General features: G+C 46.8%; 2 pseudogenes; both read right to left on the bottom strand.

The window, feature by feature from the left end:
• Positions 1-2229: 2229 nt before the first annotated feature.
• Positions 2230-19689, bottom strand: LOC147977033 (uncharacterized; annotated as a pseudogene).
• On the bottom strand, positions 11032-12513 carry LOC147977034 (rust resistance kinase Lr10 pseudogene; annotated as a pseudogene).
• Positions 19690-19970: the final 281 nt, after the last annotated feature.

Raw genomic sequence — 19970 nt, 5'->3', positions numbered from 1 at the left:
AGTAGCATTATTGCCGAACGGTTCCAAAACACTACATAGCCATTTCCAGCATGTTGCAGCTGAGTTCGCAACATCGGTTATAGCTCGCCCGTCAGCATCCCGCCATGCCAACGCAACAATTTACGTCGCCGCTCGTAGCAGGCAGCAATGATTGTTGCCTAAAAAATGTCATCGTCGGTTGTAGCTCGCCATGATGCCTGCTGGTCGCAACACTAATGCATGTCGGTTCCAGCACTTTCACCGGCTGATCCGAGAAAATGTTGTCGCCCGCAGCTCCGTAGAGTGCAGGTCACATCACCGCAGTTCGCGCTCTCGCGTCGGTTCCCGGCTCGCAAGCGCGGCCGATGGAGGCTCGCAACATCGGCCTCGTAGCTCGTGGGAGACACACACACACACAGGGAGTGGCGAGGCCAATGTGCTATGCGGGAGAGAAGGCTAGCGCCACCTCGCGTGGGTAGGGGGTTGCCGGAGGAAGTTGCTGGTTGCGGAGCGGCAATGGACCAAAGGAAAAAGGACCGGCGGAGATCTGGGGTCTGGACGTGCTTTGGGACGGTGGGAGAGAGAAGGGAGTAAGCGGCTGCGGGGAATGGATAAGAAGATGAGGGGGAGGATTGAAACGATGGGAGTGGTGGGCCCCATGTGGAGGCATGCCCGTGAGAGAATTAATAACCAACGAAATATATGTACTACCACGAGTTCACGACGAATTGGAGTGCTTCCGACATTCTTTGGAGGGCGGCCCGCGACACCCTCATCCGGGGCAAGTACTTTGACATCCCCAACACGATGAGCTCATGGATGTTCGCTCCTTTTTCCTCGATGCCATGATCTAGCATGGCAAATATTCTCCCTCTTTTTTCTCAGCAATTTTACCTTGTTGTTTTTATCAGTTGGATGAAAACATTGAAAACACTGTATGACTTCCTGGCCAAAAAAACATTGTATGACTGCCATGTCCTGCCTGCGAGTAATATAACAACCAGTGGGGTTTATACCCCTTGTCATTCTCAAAAAATATAAGAGCTTCTAGATTTCAAATCAAATAGCTTAGTTACTTGTGAAGTGCGTAACCTACGGTTCAGTATTACTTGGGGAAAATGTGAAAACTTTTCCACACAAAAATGTGAAGACCATGTGTGTATGTGTGTGCGTGTATATCAGAAAACGATAGAGCTTATGTGTTCAACCAAGAATTTGTTACAATCCGGAAGAACACATTTATTGCATGTAATATGTAAGGTGTGTTTGGACTCTCGCGCCCGAAGGAGATGTCGGAACATCTTTACAATATTCAAGAGCCAGAAGCATGGAGGCTGGCTGTCGGTGGTGATGTATACGTTGAAACACGGTGACCTGGTGAGGGCTCTGGGCAATTTGACAGGTTTGATGGAAGGCAATTCATAAATATGACTTCCAAAGCCCTCTCTCAACTTGGTATTTTGACTACATAGCGGCGGTCATGGTATGGCACGTGGCACAGACTTTACAAAAGTAAATATTCCGTAGTAAGTAAAACCAATCACACCGCACTAAGGGTCGACTCATCCGAACATCCCTACGCATTTTAAATTTTTGCTTGCTCTTTTCGTACTGAAACCTACTATTTAGTGAGAAAAGACAAATGTGGTAGATCCTGTGTTGGGGTGATAGAAACAGTTCGACAAAGCTTTTTACCCTGGACGTGAAGCAATGTTACAATCGCCATATTGATGATGAATCTTTCGGAAGTCACACCAGCTAGTGCTTCAAGCTAGGCCGGAGTGGCGCTAGTGGACATCTGGGATGGATTCCCACCTTAGACCGTCACCACGACAATCAAGAGGATGGCCGGCCATGTCGTATGCTGATGCGAGTCGGCATGTGTAACTCCGTGCTTCACGAGAGGGCGTGTGTATGAACCCTGTTGGGCCTAATAATCAAAGAAAACTACAGTTAGATTGATGGTCCTAGGCATTGAGATATCATGTGGCCAGTGAAACTGAGACACGAAAAAGAAAAGAGTTTGCAGGCTTCCTTTGAAACGGTCATGCCGTCTCAGTCTAATTGTGTATACTTCACGTGATGCATGTTTAGTTGCATCTTCCCACAAATATAAAATCAAATTCACACCAGGAAATTTTGGGGATTCACTACCATATGATACCACCCTGACATGGAGTTTATTACAGCCTAAATATAAAATATTTTTTGCTAGAAAATATGCCATCTTTAACTATTTATAGCATCTTCTTATTCATCAAAAAATATCTGCGGTGAGAATATGCCATCTCGAATTCGCTTAACCACTATTTCTTGCTCATCATTCTTCTTCGGATATTTTGAAAGACGAGGTGGCGTGTCAAGAGCATCACAATATCCGCATTGCTCGTCTCCTTTCAGAACTATCCTCTGCACGTTGGGGGCTCGCTCTAGAATGGATCTTATAAACGTAAATTGATGTTGTAGTGACCTAAAGCCAATAAATTATAGCTCTTTCAAAAGAGAGTTCCTGGATCCATCGAAGTGCATTTTCCACCGGACCGGACGGACAATTGACTGAAGACCCGACAGAGATGCAGGCCCTAGCACTTGATTTTTACAAGGTGCTCTATACGTCAGAAGGAGTGCAAGGAGTTCGAGAGGTCTTGAATCATGTCCCGGTTAAAGTGACGACAGAGATGAACGAGATGTTGACAGCGCCATATGAACGGGAAGAGGTGAAAAAAGCTTTGTTTCAGATGTTCCCTACAAAATCACCGGGGCCGGACGGCTTCCCGCTGCACTTCTTTCAGAGACACTGGGATGTTTGTGGCGTTTCTGTCACTGATGCTATTCTTGGTATTCTTCGGGGAGAGGAAAGTGCGGAATGCTTAATGACACACTCCTGGTCCTAATCCCGAAGGTATCCAACCCAACACTTTTATCTCAATTTCGTCCCATTAGTCTTTGTAATGTATTCTACAAAATAGCATCAAAGGTGTTGGCTAATCGCTTGAAAGAGATTTTGCCTGAAATAGTTTCTGAGGAACAGTCGGCCTTTGTCCTGGGGAGGATGATCACGGACAATATTATCTCGGCTTATGAGTGCTTACATTTTATGAAGAGAAGTAGGGCGAAAAACAACAGCTACTGTGCACTCAAGTTGGACATGATGAAGGCATACGACAGGGTTGAGTGGAGCTATTTGAGGGCAATGATGGAGAAACTTGGCTTTGCTGCACCCTTGATTTCTGTTGTTATGAGTCTGGTGAGCTCTGTTTCTTTTTCTGTTATGTTCAACGGAACTAAATTAGAAGAGTTTAAGCCATCTCGCGGAATTCGGCAGGGAGATCCTATCTCTCCATATCTTTTCTTGTTAGCAGCGGAGGGCCTTTCGTGCCTATTGAAATCTCAAAATCAGTCATCACAGCTCAGTGGAATCAAGGTGGCCCCATCGGCTCCGTCGGTGAACCATCTTTTATTCGCGGATGACAGCCTGCTGTTTTTCAGGGCAAGTGTTAATGGAGCGGAGGAGGTATCAAACCTACTGGAAACATATTGTTTGGCATCAGGACAGAGGGTGAATAGAGAAAAATCTTCTATATTTTTCAGTAAAGGCTGTCCACAGATTGTTCGTGATGCGTCGAAGGGGCATTTGCAAGTACCAAATGAATCTTTAAGTGACAAATATTTGGGTATGCCCACTGATGTAGGTCATTCAAAAAAGGATACTTTCAAATATATAAGTGATCGCATCTGGGATAAAGTCAAAGGATGGATGGGTAAGATATTATCGGCAGGTGGCAAAGATGTTTTGATTAAATCAGTTGCACAGGCGATCCCGGTATATTCTATGTCATGTTTTAGGTTGCCACGGGGACTATGCAAACATATTAACAGCATTATCAGGAAATTTTGGTGGGGATGTAAGCAAGGAAAAAAGAAAACCTGCATGGGTTTCTTGGGAAGTGATGACGAGACCCAAGTATTTGGGAGGGCTAGGTTTCCGAGATTTGGAACTTTTTAACCTTGCATTATTATCACGACAGGCGTGGAGGTTGTTGCAGGAGCCTACATCATTGAGTGCTAGGATTCTCAAGGCGGGCTACTATCCAGAAGGGTCTATTCTGTCGGCAGAACTTGGTTCCCGTCCCTCTCAAATTTGGCGGGCAATTCTTGATGGCAGAGAAATCTTGAAACAAGGTATCATCAAGAGGATTGGCAATGGGCAATCAACAGATATTTGGACAGATAATTGGCTAGCAAAAGAATCATCACTAAGACCAATTTTATGTCGTGTGGCTGATCCTCCATCTAAAGTTTCAGAGTTGTTAATTCCAGCTACAGCACAATGGAATGTGAACTACATCCGTAGTGTATTTCTGCCTGTCGATGCGGACACTATTTTGAAAATTCCGGTGTGCACACGGAATATGGAGGATTTTTGGGCGTGGCACCCAGATAGGAAGGGTGTTTTCTCTGTTAGCTCTGCATACAAATTCATTATCAAAACCAAAATGCAGCGGGAAGACTGGCTTGAAGGGAGAAGTGGTGCGTCGAATAACTCAAGACAGGAGGAAGATTGGACTACACTTTGGAGGTTCTCGGTTCCATCTAAAGTGAAAATATTCTTGTGGAGACTCGCACACCACTCACTGCCGACAACAGATGTGCTAAAGAAACGGAACATGTCTACGGTTGATGCATGCCCTTTGTGTGGGAGGGAAGACTCTTGGAGACACGCACTAATCAGTTGCACCATGGCGCGTTGTATTTGGGCCTTGTCAGATTTAGAGGTGGTGCAGCGTATGGGAGATAATCAGGAGCCGGGTGCCAAGAACTTTCTCTTCGACATGCAGGAGTCGTTGAGCCATGACCAGTTTACAACTATGGTTGTTACCCTATGGTCTATCTGGTACACAAGACGGAAAGCAGTCTATGAAGCTATTTTTCAGAGCCCAAGTCAAACAAATTCATTCATTAACTCATATTTGATGGATTTGCGAGGACTGCATAAACCAGCAACAAGCAGGGTTCCTGGTGCGAGCTCGGGTCCTAGGGTGGTAGAAGTCCAGAGGTGGCTACCTCCGATGGGGGACAAAGCAAAGATCAATGTCGACGGAGCTGTAGGTCGGCATGGCCATTGTGGAGTGGCAGCAGCAATATGCAGGGATAGCACCGGGCTTTACCTGGGCTCTTCTCTTGTTGTGTATGCAGGTATATATTATTGACCCGACTCTTCTCGAAGCATTTGCGTGTAGAGAAGCTCTTGCACTTGCAGAGGACCTGGGAATTCAGATGATGCACGTTGCTTCAGATTGTGAGGAAGTGTTGAAGGACATTAAGCAAGGGTCGGGAGGATATCATGGTGCCATCATCCAGGAAATAATTGCTAGGAAAAATGATATGATTTCATGTACTTTCACTCATGAACGTAGAGTTTTTAATTTCGAAGTGCATAATCTCGCCAAGTTTGGTTGTAATTTAGGTGTAGGTCGTCATGTTTGGTTGGGGTCTCCTCATGACCAAAACATTGTACCTTTAATTATTGAGCAGTAAAGAAGGCGAGATTTCTCAAAAAAAAACAATCACACGAGCACGACATCGAAATTTGTTAACGAGGTTCACTGATATGGCTACATCCCCGTGGCCTGACTATGGGTGCTCCTCCCCATGACACCGCTACAATACCGTACCCGGTCGCCCTGGACACCGGCACATGCCGCCGGCTTCCCCTGCGTTCCCCTGCTATTATGTTGGCATAGGTTACATCGTGTGTCTTGCTCCGCTATATATCAGAGGCCTAGGATACAAGTGTCCTACTAGGACACGACTCTATATCCTATGTAAACACAATATAACTCAGAGTCCAACTGTAACCTAACTTGTACACTATATTCGACACAACTCCAACAAACTCCACCTTGGCGAATATACTCCAACACCCTGGATTTGTCCATGCGTCAAACTTCCATGTACATTGAACTTGAGCTTATCCCATGAGTACCGCTGCTACTCCAAAGACTCCATGTGACTCCACCTGCAACTTGTAGTCCCTTCTTTTCCTGACCACAGTCAACACTCGAGCAAAATTAAATTCCTTGTTACTCGATTTGTGCTTCCAACTTCCAGATTATCCGTCCAACGGCATCACACACTGATCACTGATCTGCGTGAAAGTGAACAACTCACATATTGGGTGTCACACATAAGAGTTATCTGAACTCAACATCACCGCTCCTTTCTTGACCGCCTGTCTGAAACTTGAAGGAATTTCACCATTGCGTGTAGTCATCCCGAGTCAAATTCGCAGTTGTCTCACCATATGTATGACCACCAGAGCCCTGGCCCGTCTCCATGCCCCGTGCGGTACCCGTGCGTACCGCACGCCTTGCCGCTATTACCGCGTCAAGCCTCCGCTGTCCCGGTCGAGTCTCAGGGGTCGTGAAACCACACCACTCAACCCCGCTGCAGAGTACCACTGATCATCACCGACCGATGACGAGTTTCACGCTTCCATCAGACCACTGGGCTCCAGTCCGAACTGCATGTCACTCGCTTTTCCCGCTGAATAGGCTTCGACTCTCTGTCGACTTACGCCTTAGCCCCTCAATCAGCACCGAGTGAAGTCTTTCAGACTCCAGCTCCACCTTCAACATGACTTCATGGTGGTTGTACGTGCCACCCCGCGCCCCGTCGACTCCAAGCTCTCATGTGCACCGTCTTGAATCAACCCCGCGCCATAGTCTTGTCGAAGCCACACAAACCCTCGGGGCCTGCGCCACGTGTTTCCACACTCAGAAGTCGGTCACCATCAGCATCACGCTCCTACGTCATCGTCGCCGATCTCACCACCGTCTTCTGTACCAACCGACTTATGTCGATCCGTCAGACTGCCTAGTCCGACCCAGCCGAACTCGTTCGATTGTACGACACACTCAAGGCTCCCAAACCGTTTTACGAATTTCCATCCATCACATGATAATTCCATCTTAGCTCACATGACTTCCTGCAACGCCTTCAAGCATCTCTGTTGTGCCCACAATCTTTCAACCATATCTGCCATAACCCAAGGTTCCAGTTCTGTTGAACTTCTCCACCTCAAACCGGATGCCCGATGGGGTCACGATTCTTCGTATGGCTGACCTTAAAAAATAACCGAGCTTCTAAACGCAATGCCCAAGTACTTCAAACACATATACTAGTACTAGCAAATTTAACCAATACATTGCTTTGGTCTTCACGTGATGGCTCCTGGCTCATCTCCCGATGCTGCTATTGCTTTGCCTTGTGTGTGCTTTCCGATGTACTGCCGTATCACGTCTGATGGATTTTCCTTCCGGTCAAATCTACCTGTTGCCGTGACGTACATGAGGACTTGGTCCTCTTTTTTTGGTGTACAAAACAAATCTCAAGTTTGACCGCTCTTTCCTGTTGTACGCAACCGGATCCAGTGCATGATCTGCCGCTTGGTCCACTCGCCGCCTGCAGCCTTGCGGCTTCCGCTAGCTGGGTCGCTGCTCACGCACACGCCTTTGGGCGTAGCCAGCACCCCCGATCGATCAATCGACCTGCTGCCCTGCCTGCGCGCGACACGCCGCCGCCGCCGATTGCATCACACCGAGTCCATGCCTGAATCGATTAATCGATCTCACCAAGAACTCGTCGGATCCACCGAATCGACCAAACAACCTGCTGCTCAAAAGCCCGCAACTTGCCGGCGCCAAGACATTCAACCACGTGACTGCTTCTTCATCCTCTAGATCCATACAATGCGACCTCCGAACAACCTAGCTCATGATACCACTTGTTAGGATAAATCTGAGGCACTCCGTCGATCACTCGAGGACCAAGCAATCACACGAGCACGACACAGAAATTTGTTAACGAGGTTCACCGATATGGCTACATCCCCGGGGCCTGACTATGGGCGCTCCTTCCAATGACACCGCTACAATTCTGCACCCGGTCGCCCTGGACACCGGCACATGCCGCCGGCTTCCCCTGCGTTCCGCTGCTATTATGTTGGCATAGGTTACATCGTGTGTCTAGCGCCGCTATATATGAGAGGCCTAGGATACAAGTGTCCTAGTAGGACACGATTCCATATCCTATTTAAACATAATACAACTCAGAGTCCAACTATAACCTAACTTGTACACTATATTCGACACAACTCCAACAGTGCTACGGAGTCTCGCCGCGAGCGTGGACGCGGCCGGGGCTGTGGTTGGCTGGTGGTGGCCTGGGTGTGGGCGGCGGTGACTAGACCTTATGCGCAGAGCCGCAGTGGGGTGGGGTTGCCGGAATGGCTGCTAGGTGGCCGGAGTTGCCACCCGCCATGTGCAGCCCCCATAGGTTGGGCCGGTGACCGCCTTCACTGTGGTGTGTGCTGGCAGTGCACTGGCGCCGTGGACGAGCCTCTGGCTATGCCAAGGTGGGTTCTTGTGGTCCGTAGAGAGGTGTCCTCACGTTATAACATCGGCGGAGGTCCATGGTAGTGGTGGTCGGGGCTTCCGTGTGTCGATGGTTGGATCGGTGCCTCTTGCCACGGACTTGGCGTCGTCTGAGTTGGTTGCTCAATGATGGTTGTTGGCAGCCATTGGGTCACGTCCCTCCGGTCCATCAGGATTGGAGGGAATGCAGGCGTGGGCGCCCTGACGATGGTGGCACTGACCCTGGCTCGGTGGGTGATGCCGGGCTTCTCTTGCCGCAGTTAGTGCACTGTGAAGCGGACGGTGGGTGGGGTCTCATGGCTTGGAAGCTGGAGCGGCGGCCCTGGAAGGTGGTCCGCTTGCTTGGCCTTTCGGCGGGCACCATGGCAGTGGTTGTGGCTATACTTCTTGGTCATGTGGGCAATAAGAGGTGTACCGGCGGATGGCTCAGGTGGACCATTTGTCTTCTGTAGTGGAAGCGCTCCAAACTGGAGTTGGGGATCTAGACTCGCCACGCCGCTCTTTAAGACCTCATGGTGGCATGGGGAGCTACCGAGTGAAAGCTCTGCGCTTGGCCGTCGATGACGGCGACGCTTGTGGGCGTCGTTATTTTCTTGAAGACGTTGTCATGGTACTCTGCTCCGTGTCTGGGTTTCGGGTGAAAACCCTTGTCCATTGGACTTGATGGCGGCGACGCCTGACGCCTTTCCCTCTCTTGAGGGCGTTGTCGTGCAGCTTAGGTGTTCTAGGGTGTTGTGTGCGGGGTTCTCATATCTTCATGTATTATCTTTCGGTCTCGTAGTCCCTAGTTGTCTGCGTCTTCTGTTTATCCTGGGATCAACTTTGTAAGAGGACTACCTCACCATCTTGTATCTTTAAACCATTTACTTTGTTTGGTTGTTGATTTCTTTATAAAGTGGGGCGAAAGCCTGTTTTGAGAATATGCCATCTCGAATTTGTTGAACCACCATTTCTTGCTCATCCTTCTTCGGAAATTTCGAAGGTCGAGGTGTATCAAGAGCATGCCAGCACTCGCATCGCTCATCTCCTTTCAGAATTATCGTTTGCAAATTCAGAGCTCGCTCCAGCATGGATCTTATAAATGTAAATTGTTGTTTTAGTGACCTAGGTCCAGTAAATTCTAGCTCTTTCAAAAAGCTGTTCTTAGGGTCGTCAAAGTGAATTTCCCATTGAGGGGTCCTTCTTTTGGGGTACAGTTGTCTGGATTTGTCATCCACATCACATATATGTTCCCAAACCTACATTGAGCTCTAAATGTTGAAAAGGAAAGAAAGGCAATATAAGTAAGGAGAAAAATACTAAGAAAGACATCACCTCAATATGCAATATTTCGGTGCATGGTGCCGCCAGAAGAAACGTTGTCATCCATAAAAGGTCGAATTCAAGAAAGATACCACGCATGTTGAGCTTCCTTAGCTTACAGAACGCGGGGAGGAGTTGCTAACTTTCAGGTTGTATGCAAAGCTGATCACAGGATAAATAAATTCAGAAAAAGAAGAATGTGTAGTTAGCAATCGCATTAATGAGATTATCTAATAAATACGTGTATGGGTATTCTTTATCATGCATAAATGCATATACAATGTATGTCTGAAAGTTATGACAATATAGTGAATAATACTAAAAGGAAAAAATAACGTGAACACTTGGCAGAAATAAACTACTCCATCCATCCGTTTCTAAATATAATATTTTTTAGAGATTCCGATATGAGCTCCTAATATTTCGCAAACAAAAAGTCCATGTAGTCTAAAATGGACAAAACTTTCCTTCCTCAAGAAAAAGTCCATACATGATAGAGTGTGGCTCTGTTGAGTATCCTAGCTAGGACCTAGGAGGCCTGGATCTCAAGGGTAGTAACGTATTGCACACCTATTGCAGCGGGAGACGACGCCTTATAGTAGTGGAGGCGCATTCCTGAAGTACGCCTAACTCCGTCCCTCTCTCGCAGCAACAGAGCCGACACACAGAGAGCTCTCTCGTTCGCTGCCGTCTCAAGTAGTTGTTGCCGGCATGATCTCCGGCACCAAGCGCTCCTCCCGGTCGACACTCGGCACCGCCGGTGTAGGCCGCGCGGACCCTGGGTCCGGCCGACGCACGAGGTCGAGGGGAATCAATCCGCTCTGCTCCTGTGCCTGTGCGATGCGCCCTTCAGGTGTTCGGTGAAATGCCAGCCTGGGCACAACTAAGGCAAGTCTCTGATAATTTGCTCTATTATACTAGGTGGCAATAAAACCCATTTTTACAAACCATGAGAGTGTATTAGTTTGGTACGGATCTAGTACTAGAAAACTACAGTGTCATTTATTTACAGATCCAAAAATTGTAGGGACGGAAGGTGTGTATTCTTGGAGGCAAAGCATGTGCAGCCTTAACATTTTCTTATATCGGGAGAATTTTGGTTTTGTAGATTCCGGAGTGACGAGGTCATGCCTTCATCTTCTTCATGGGGATGACTGCACTGCAGAAAAATTGGATGTGGGGGATTACCATATCACTGAAACTACAGAATATAAGGTAATCGACAGATTTTTTGTATCTCAGCTGTCAGGATAGAACTATGGCATACATGCACAGTGACAAGCAACCATACTACTGAATAAGTTCAATATGAATCACATATGTTTCAACTACGACATGGTCACAACTGATTATTGGTACAACAGGTTCTAGAGTAGACAGATAGAAATAAGGTGCATGCTTGTGCTGTCCAATACCAACCAACATGTAGACTAAAATCATGGTGATGCTTTTCTCCATGTTTTTTAAGGGATAGCATGGTTTTCGGATGGGACATAAGGCCTTGGGGGCATCTGTAGATTCTGGAACCTCCCTGTCAACATGTTTACCACCTTTGTCATCGAGGGACGGTTCTTTGGGTTCCACTGGATGCACCACAGTGCCACTGTGGCTAGTTTTCTAACCTTTTCTTTCTCTTCTTCTGCCGTGTCCCCTGTAAGCGCCAAGTCCTGGCCAGCGATAACTTCCTCATAGATGCATTCCGGGAGGTATACCTCGTTCTGGCTCCCAGTCCTTGGGTCTGAGTTCCTCCTACCACTCACCATCTCCAACACCAGCATGCCAAAACTGTACACGTCTGACTTGTGGGATATGCCCCCAAAGTTCCGGGAATATAGCTCCGGTGCAATATAGCCCATTGTGCCTCTTGCTGCAGTTAATGTAATGATGCTTTGGTCCCTGGCACACAGCTTTGCTAGGCCAAAGTCTGAAATCTTTGGATTGAAGTTGTAGTCCAGCAAGATGTTGTGAGGCTTGATGTCAAAGTGGAGAATGCGCTGGTTGCATCCTTGATGTAGATATTCCATTCCTCGTGCAATGCCTAAAGCAATATCTAGCATTTTTTCAGGTACTAAGAGAGTCTGAAAAATATTAGAGTCGCGAGAGAATATGTATTTCTCCAGTGACTCGTTAGGCATGAATTCATAAATAAGAGCCCGTCTTGTTCCTTCATAGCAATATCCCAGGAGGCGGACAATATTTGTATGGTGGATTAGTCCAATAGTTGCAACTTCATTGATGAATTCCTGTCCCTCTCCTATAGAGTTCTCTAGCATCTTGACAGCTACAGGAACTCCATTTGGTAGCTCGCCTTTGTATACACTTCCATATCCACCACGTCCTAAGTTAACCTTGAACCGTCTCGCCATCTTCTTAACTTCAGCGAAAGTGTACCTTGTGGTTTTTGATTTTCCATGTGTATTGAGAAACATTTCAACCTTCAAATGTATCTCTCTGTTATATCTTGTCTTCAGTGAAAGATAGAGTGCGGTAGCCACCATCAACACAAGAACAACAAAGGCACCCCCTGATGATGTAGCTGCATAAATACAGTGTACAGGTAGTCAGCACATTGTCTTATGATAGAAAGCCGTAGCTTACAGATTTAATGTGGATAAGAGAATGTAGGAGTGAGAATAGCTAAATAATTTATCTGTAGCAGATACATTTTTTTGTTCCAAAAAAAAGTGTAGCATAAGGAAAATTTGAATTGAAGTAGTACCTGCAATGATTTTGACATGTGAACCTGCAAATACGAAAGAGGACAATAAGATCTCATTGATGGCAGAATAACTGATGATAGCGGAAACAAGAAGGGGCCATGATTATATTCTTACCTTGGAGAATCCAGTACGCCCATTGCACCTCCTAATCTTAGGAGGGACTCCCCCGGAAGCCATCTTCGCAGCGTTTGCCGATTATTCCAGAACCAGGTTGAACAGTAGAACGATCCAAGCAGGATGGATCAGGGGAAGCAGAGAAATCTCATCCAAAGCAGTCGTGATGGTGTGGAGGAGGTCGAGCGCGGCTCTAAGGTTTAGGGTTTGGACGAGGAGGGGAGTAGTCGCTGGACGAGGCGGCAGCGCGTGGGTGGTGGAGGACGCCTTGAGCGCTGAAAAATAGTCGGAGAAGAAACGGAGGGGAACGAGAAGCGAGGTCTCTATCTTACGAGGAGTGTAAATATGAAAAGCTTTTCTTTACATCGGTAAATATTAAAAGCTTTGTGCTACGTACTTGTAGTTCCAAAGATAGGTAATTTGATTTGCGTATTCGACCCTGTAAGGCTATGTAATTCAAACACAAATGATTTTTATGAACTTATTATAGGTTTCAATTTAAATAGCCTGGGTACTTTTGAACTGCATAACCTAGATCATTATTGTTTGGGAAAACGCGAAGACCATGAAATAATATACTAGTATATTTTGTGAAAAGTGATAGAGCTTGCTTGATCCACCGGGGAATTTTTACAATCAGGACGACTAAATTAATGAGTGTTAGATATGACTATATATGTTGGTGATGACACACTCGGCAATCTCGAAACAGGTTTTTTCCTCTCTTATTAGATGAAGCCAATCGGCCGAATGATGCTCTTCTGGTGGGTTAACGTGTCTCGTGGGACAAATCGGGCTAGACGTGGCGGCCTGGACTTCGCCGTCTTGCAAAGTTGTTGAACTGGACCTTCCCTTTTGGCATCCCAGCAGCAGACCAAGGCCAAACCCACCGCCGGCCCTAGCGACACTTGGACTACATATATGAGGAAGAACAAAATGAGCAAACTATCGAGAGGATCAGGCCTGAAACGGCACGGCGGCTCCTTCTCTCCCACCCCCGGCCGGCTCTTGATCCTTCCTCTTCTTGCTTCTTCCATTTTTTTTGGATTAGTTTGAATTACTTACAACATTTGTCACGCGGTGCTTCTTCCATTTTAATTAGCACACTTGTGCTTGTATCCAGTGGCTGTACTTCGATTCAAACCTCCATATGCTGAGTAAATCCTGCTGCCTACCTGAGAGTACCTAACAGCGGGCGTCCATGACCCAACGGCAAGGCACATGAAGGGAGCCACGCTCGGGGGAGTTCAGGTGGAGGGCTCGGTGGCTAGGGAAGGGGATGAAAGTGGATGTGCATGATTTTGGAGTTGTTTAATAGCCTTGACCCCCGTGTTCGGATGCACATCTAAAGTGGGGGGAGCTGGAGCGTCGTCAGGTCGATGACAGAGGGCAGAGAGAGCCTATGCCAACTTAGAGTCATGATGTGGCCAAAACCATTTCGCGTGAAGTCAAAACAGGGTTAGGTGGACGAATATCGTTGACACGACGAAATCTACCTTGTATTAAGAGTTGAGGGACAGAGATTGCACCCAAAAAACAATCAAGGACGGAAACTCACGAGAACCACACTTTACGGTTGGATGAGGGTCTAAAAATGTACTTTAGTCAACGAACTATAGCAAATATACAATCAAAAGAAATCGTTTTATGAAACTGTTGTTGGCCTCGTTTGCCCGATTGCCATTTTTTTTTTTGAAATGGAGGTTTACCCCCGGCCTCTGCATTATAAAGATGCATGCAGCCATCTTATTAAAAGTTCGCAAAGTAGCATAAAGTCATCAAAGTCTTACAGCTCGCAAGTGGAGCGAAGCAAATGGAAAAATAGAAAAGTACATGCTGACAATCACAACCGGTACGAAACTGTTGTTGGCCTCGAACCGGTTGAATATAGCCCGTGCTACCATCTCCCACTGGTTGCACTTAGTAACCAAAAGCTCCCTGGAGTCCATAGGAGTGAGTAAAGACCACATACGGATCCAAGCGATAGCTCTGAAGATGACCTGCAAAAAGGTTAAATTGTATTGTCTGTTAAAAATAAAATCATTCCGACAGTTCATATAACCCACAAAAGCGCACGTATTCCGATCCGAATACGAGCTGCAAGAGTATGTTCAACCCCAGCTAACCACGTTCCAAACAACGACTCAATGTCAACTGGAGGATTAATGTTTGCCTTGATTGCATGATTGCCATGCGACTTCTTACGTCATGAATGCCATTTCATGCAGCCTACAAGGCTTTTTGCTAATCAATTCAAGTCAAGCTATGTAGTCTCAAGAAACTATAAATACATTAAAAAAATTGATGTCTGCTAGCACTTCAGAACATGTCTTTTTAATACAACTTCAGAACATGTACTGAACACACGGGGATCACGCCTCAATTAAGAGGGTGTTTGTTTCCAGGGACTTATTGATTTAGGGCATCTCCAGCCGCGCCCCCAACAGGCCTCCCCAGGCCACTTTTTCGGCGCCGGCGCCGAAAAAACGGCCCAGTCGCGCCCCCAGGACGCCGAAAATCATTGGTTCGGACCTTTTTTCCGCCCGGCGTGCTGGGGAGCAGTTGGGGGCTCCGGCGCTAGGGAAAAGCACGCCTGGCCCACACCGACAGGGGAAAAGACAAGGTTTTCTTCCCCCGACTCGTCTCGCACCCCCCGCGTCCTCGGCCACCACTAGCTATATCCCGGCGACGGCCGCCGCCCTACTCCGCTAGATAGCCATTCCCCACTGGAAAATAGCAGCGCTTCGCCGCGACAGCCCCTCCTACAGCAGCTGGGCGTTTCCGGCCGCCGTTTCCGGCCGCGGAGGCGCGGTTTAACGGCGGGTACACGCCCATCGAGCGCAAGGTGTTCGGCGTTTTTCGTGTCTCGGCGATGGACTCGGATGAGGAGGAAGAGCTCGCCGCGCTGCTGGAGGAGGAAGCCGCGGCCGACGTCCAGGAAGAAGAGCATCTCATGGTGCTCGCCGCCCTCGCCCAGCTGCTGGCGAGCAATGAAAAGCCGCGGCGAGGTGGCTCGGCGCTGGGGCGGATGAAAGCAAAGAACCGGCATCGTCTCCAAGGCTACTGCATGCTCTACTCCGACTACTTCGCCGATGCTCCACTTCATGGCGAGAGAACATTTCGGCGCCATTATCGGATGAGCCGAAAGCTCTTCCTCAGGATTGTGAATTCCATCCGGGAGTTCGACAACTACTTCAAGTGCAAGATGGACTGCGCTGGCGCTCTTGGATTCACCTCCATCCAGAAGTGCACGACAGCAATGAGGATGCTTGCATATGGAGCTCCCAGTGATTCACTCGACGACTATGGGCGCATGGCCTAGTCCACCAGCATAGAGTGTTTCTACAAGTTCTGTCGGGCAGTGGTGGCACTGTTTGGGCCACAATACTTGAGAACACCCAATGCGGAAGACACTGCTCGGATCTAGCTAGTGGTGCTTGAGGATGCTTGCATATAGAGTGTTTCCTGGGATGCTTGGAAGCATCGACAGCATGCATTGGAAATGGAAGAATTGCCCATTTGGTTGGCAGGGGATGTACAAAGGCGTCAAAGGCGGTTGCAGTGTGGTGCTTGAGGCGGTAGCCACACAGGACCTTTGGATTTGGCACTCCTTCTTTGGTATGCCAGGAACTCACAATGACATCAACGTGCTGCAGTGCTCTCCTGTTTTTGCCAAGCTCGTTGAGGGCCATTCTCCTCCGGTGAACTTCGAGATCAATGGGCACCAATACAACAAGGGGTACTATCTAGCTGACGGCATCTATCTGAGATGGTCGACATTTGTGAAGACGATCTCAAAACCTGTGGCAGGAGGCAAGAACGTCTGGTTTGCGAAGCTTCAGGAGGCTTGCAGGAAGGATGTCGAGCGGGCATTTGGTGTGCTCCAATCTCGATTTGCTGTTGTTCGGTACCCCGCTCAGACCTGGTCCAAAGATCAAATGTGGGAGATTATGACTTGCTGTGTCATCTTGCACAACATGATCATCGAGAGCGAGCAAGAAGACCCAGTGTTTGACACTGAACCATACTACAGGCAGGGTCCTCTAGCCGAAGTTGATCACCAGCTACCGGCAACTTGGACTGCCTATCTCAGTATGCGTCAGGAGATCCGAGACCCACAGGTGCATCATCAACTGCAGAAAGATCTGATTGAGCACCTATGGAGGCTCAAGGGGGACGTCGTGTGATGAAATGCGAGTTTTTATTTGTTGAACTATATAATTTGTATTGAACTATTTGTTGTTGTACTATTTTGTTGAAGTATTTGATTTTTCTGTGATGAAATATGTGATAAGAAATAATTGTGTTGATAATTGAACGCCGAGACACGGCGAAACCACGCCGAATATGGGCCTATTCTCGCCCATATGGGCCGTTTATTCGCCGAATTTGGGCTGCAAAGTGGGCCAATTTCGGCGCCTGGGGGCGAGTTGGGGGCGACGACTGGGCGCAAAACCACCCCCAGCGCTGATTGTATCACCGGCTCACCCCCAGGGGGCAATTTTTATGCGTCCTGGGGGGCCAACGGCTGGAGATGCCCTCAGGGACTTAAAAAAGTCCTTATAAGTCCCATCTAAACCAAACAGGAGGGACTTATAGGGACTTAAAGTGGGCATTTGAGACTTATGAAATAAGACTCTCAAGGAGGGACATATAGGGACTTATAGTTGTAATATGGTCTTTTAGTCCATGTTAAGTCCCAGGAACCAAATAGATAGGGACTTTTTAGGGACTTGGGACTTATAAGTTAGGACTAAAAAAAAGTACTAGGACTTATGAACCAAACCGGGCCTAAGTCACCTGAAGAAACTGAGACATGAAAATAAAGGTTTTGCAGACACGTGTCCAGCTCCCAGTTCGATGGCTTAGTGAATCGTTTTGTACACAATCAACTGCTCATTTCTTTTCATTTTTGCGGGGCAATCAACTAGTGGTTTCTCCATGTGCGCATTTTGCACGTGTGTTTAGTTGCATCTTTTCGGTAAAAAGAGAATTTATTTGCATAACTGGAGCATACATGATGTTTCTACTACTTAAATATTGAATATCATTACACCTAAGATATGCCCCTCTTTAACTAGTTCAGTACTTATTCATCGAAAATTATCCGTGGTGAGAATATGCCATCTCGAATTCGTCTGACCACCATTTGTTGCTTATCCTTCTTTGGAAATTTCAATGGACGAGGTGTATCAAGAGCATCACAGGAATCGCATCGCTCATCTCCTTTCAGAATTATTGTCTGCAAATTCGGAGCTTGCTCCAGCATGGATTTTATAAACGTAAATTGTTGTTCAAGTGACCTAAAGCCAGAAAATTCTAGCTCTTTCAAAAACCTGTTCTTAGGGCCGTCAAAGTGCATTTCCCATTGAGGGGTCCTTCTCTCGGTGTACAGCTTTCTGGACTTGTCATCCGCATCACATATATGTTCTCAAACCTGTGTTTGTGTGGCCAATTCAATACATATGTAAGTTTTAAACATATTTCCACCAAAATATATGAAGAACTACAATAGGGCTCTGAATGCTGAGAAGGAAAGAAGGCAATATAATTAAGGAGAACAATACTGACAAAGATATCACCTCAATATGCAATATTTCGATGCATGGAGCCGCCAAAACAAGTGTTGTCGTCCATAAAAGGTCGAGTTCAACAAAGATACCATGCACGGAAAGCTTCCTTAGCTTACAGAATGCGGGGAGGAGTTGCTTCATTTCAGGTTGCATCCAAAGCTGATCATATGATAAAGAAATTTAAGAAATAAGAACGTATAGTTCACAATTATATTGATCAGATTATCAAATAAATCTGTGGTTAGAGATAATAAAATAAATCTATATTGATTATTTATCTTGGATAAATACATATACAGTGTATATCTGAAAGTAGTGACTACAAAAAGGAAAAAAAAGAATGTGAATACTTGGTGGAAATAAACTACAACTTACATTTTCTCCTTTGAAACACAATTTGAGAGTATGTATGCAAGTAGTTCCGTGCAGAAGCTCACTTAATTTAAATTCATTTTGACAAGGTATCGCATCGCATGAGCGTGCTAGTTCCCCAAGAGACCGGACAAAATCAAAGGCCAAAGGAGCATGGCGAGATACCCAAGTGCTACATGTAAGCTTCTCCAATTTCGGAAGGCAGACCAACTCAAGTAGCTCAAAACGACAATAGGTGAGTTCGAGAACAAGGAGCTTTGAATTGGGCGCATCAATCTTAAACACAGAGTTAGCACCAATATCACAATGGTAAAGGGCTAGATGCTTCAGTTGCTTGCAGCAGTCAAACAGGACATGGTGCATGTCCGATTTCTCAAAGTGTACAGTGTATAGAGAGAGCCTTGTGAGGCAATGGAGCACATTTGGATAGGCACTGAAAAAACCATCTATTGCTTGACCTCGCCGTAGCATACCCTCCTCATCACAATCCCAGATATTACTCCTGTAAAGAATGGCAAGGTCCAAATCTTTCACAAAACCACTCTCTACTGCATCACCTACTAGTGGGCCAACTTTGCTCAAGGAAGAGTTGCTGAGGTAGATCCTAAGGTGCAGAGTTGAGATGCTGGATTCTCCATGTCGCTTAACCAAGAAACTCCTGGTTGCCTTAGTTAGAGAGGTCATTGCTTCCTCTATATCATTTGCCTTAATAGGGTTGGGGCATGGAATTGGTAGGGAACTTTTGGCATCAATGTTGATCTCAGACAACAACCAAGGAAGGCGCCTCCACTGTGTAGACAACGAGCTCGTCCTTGCAGCTGTGCTTAGATCGACTCTCCACAAGATGGACAGTAAAATGGCATCCATCAGCATGCTGAGTCTATCTTCCTCCTCTGGTTGCTGCGAAATTATGGATCCTTTTAGTTACTGAATGGCTATATTCATAAATTCATACTTTCATAGGTAGTTCAGACCACAAATTAATTCCTCTGGTTGCTGCGAAATTATCTAGCACGTGTTCCTAAAACAAGAAATTCTAATGGCCTCTACAACACATGCTTAGAGGATAAATCTTTGCACGATAGTTGGACAACAAATTAGGAACAAACAGGCTCGGTCATATCTTCTTACATTGGAGAATTCAGTGCGCCCATTGCACCTCATAATCTTAGGAGTGACTCCCCCAGAAACCATCTTTGTAGCGTTGCCGATTATTCCAGAACCAAATTGAACAATCCTATCACGATGGGTGAGGGGGAGCAGAGAAATCTCATCCAAAGCAGTCGTGATCTTGAATTCACCATCATCCTAGGGCGCGATCGAGTACCTCATCAATCATTCATGGCGTGGCCTGTAGGACGTGGACCGCGGCTCTAAGGTTTAGGGGTTTGGTGGGGGAATTGCGTCTTCTGAGCGAGGAGATCGTGCGAACTCTCTGTCACATGCAATGTGCAAGCATTCTTAGCACATAGATG

This window comes from Triticum urartu, chromosome 4A (genome assembly GCF_056163025.1).
Source record: "Triticum urartu cultivar PI428250 chromosome 4A, HENAU_Tu73, whole genome shotgun sequence".
NCBI lineage: Eukaryota > Viridiplantae > Streptophyta > Magnoliopsida > Poales > Poaceae > Triticum > Triticum urartu.
Note: the sequence above shows the minus strand (reverse complement) of the source record. Positions and strands in the feature narration are given on the sequence as shown.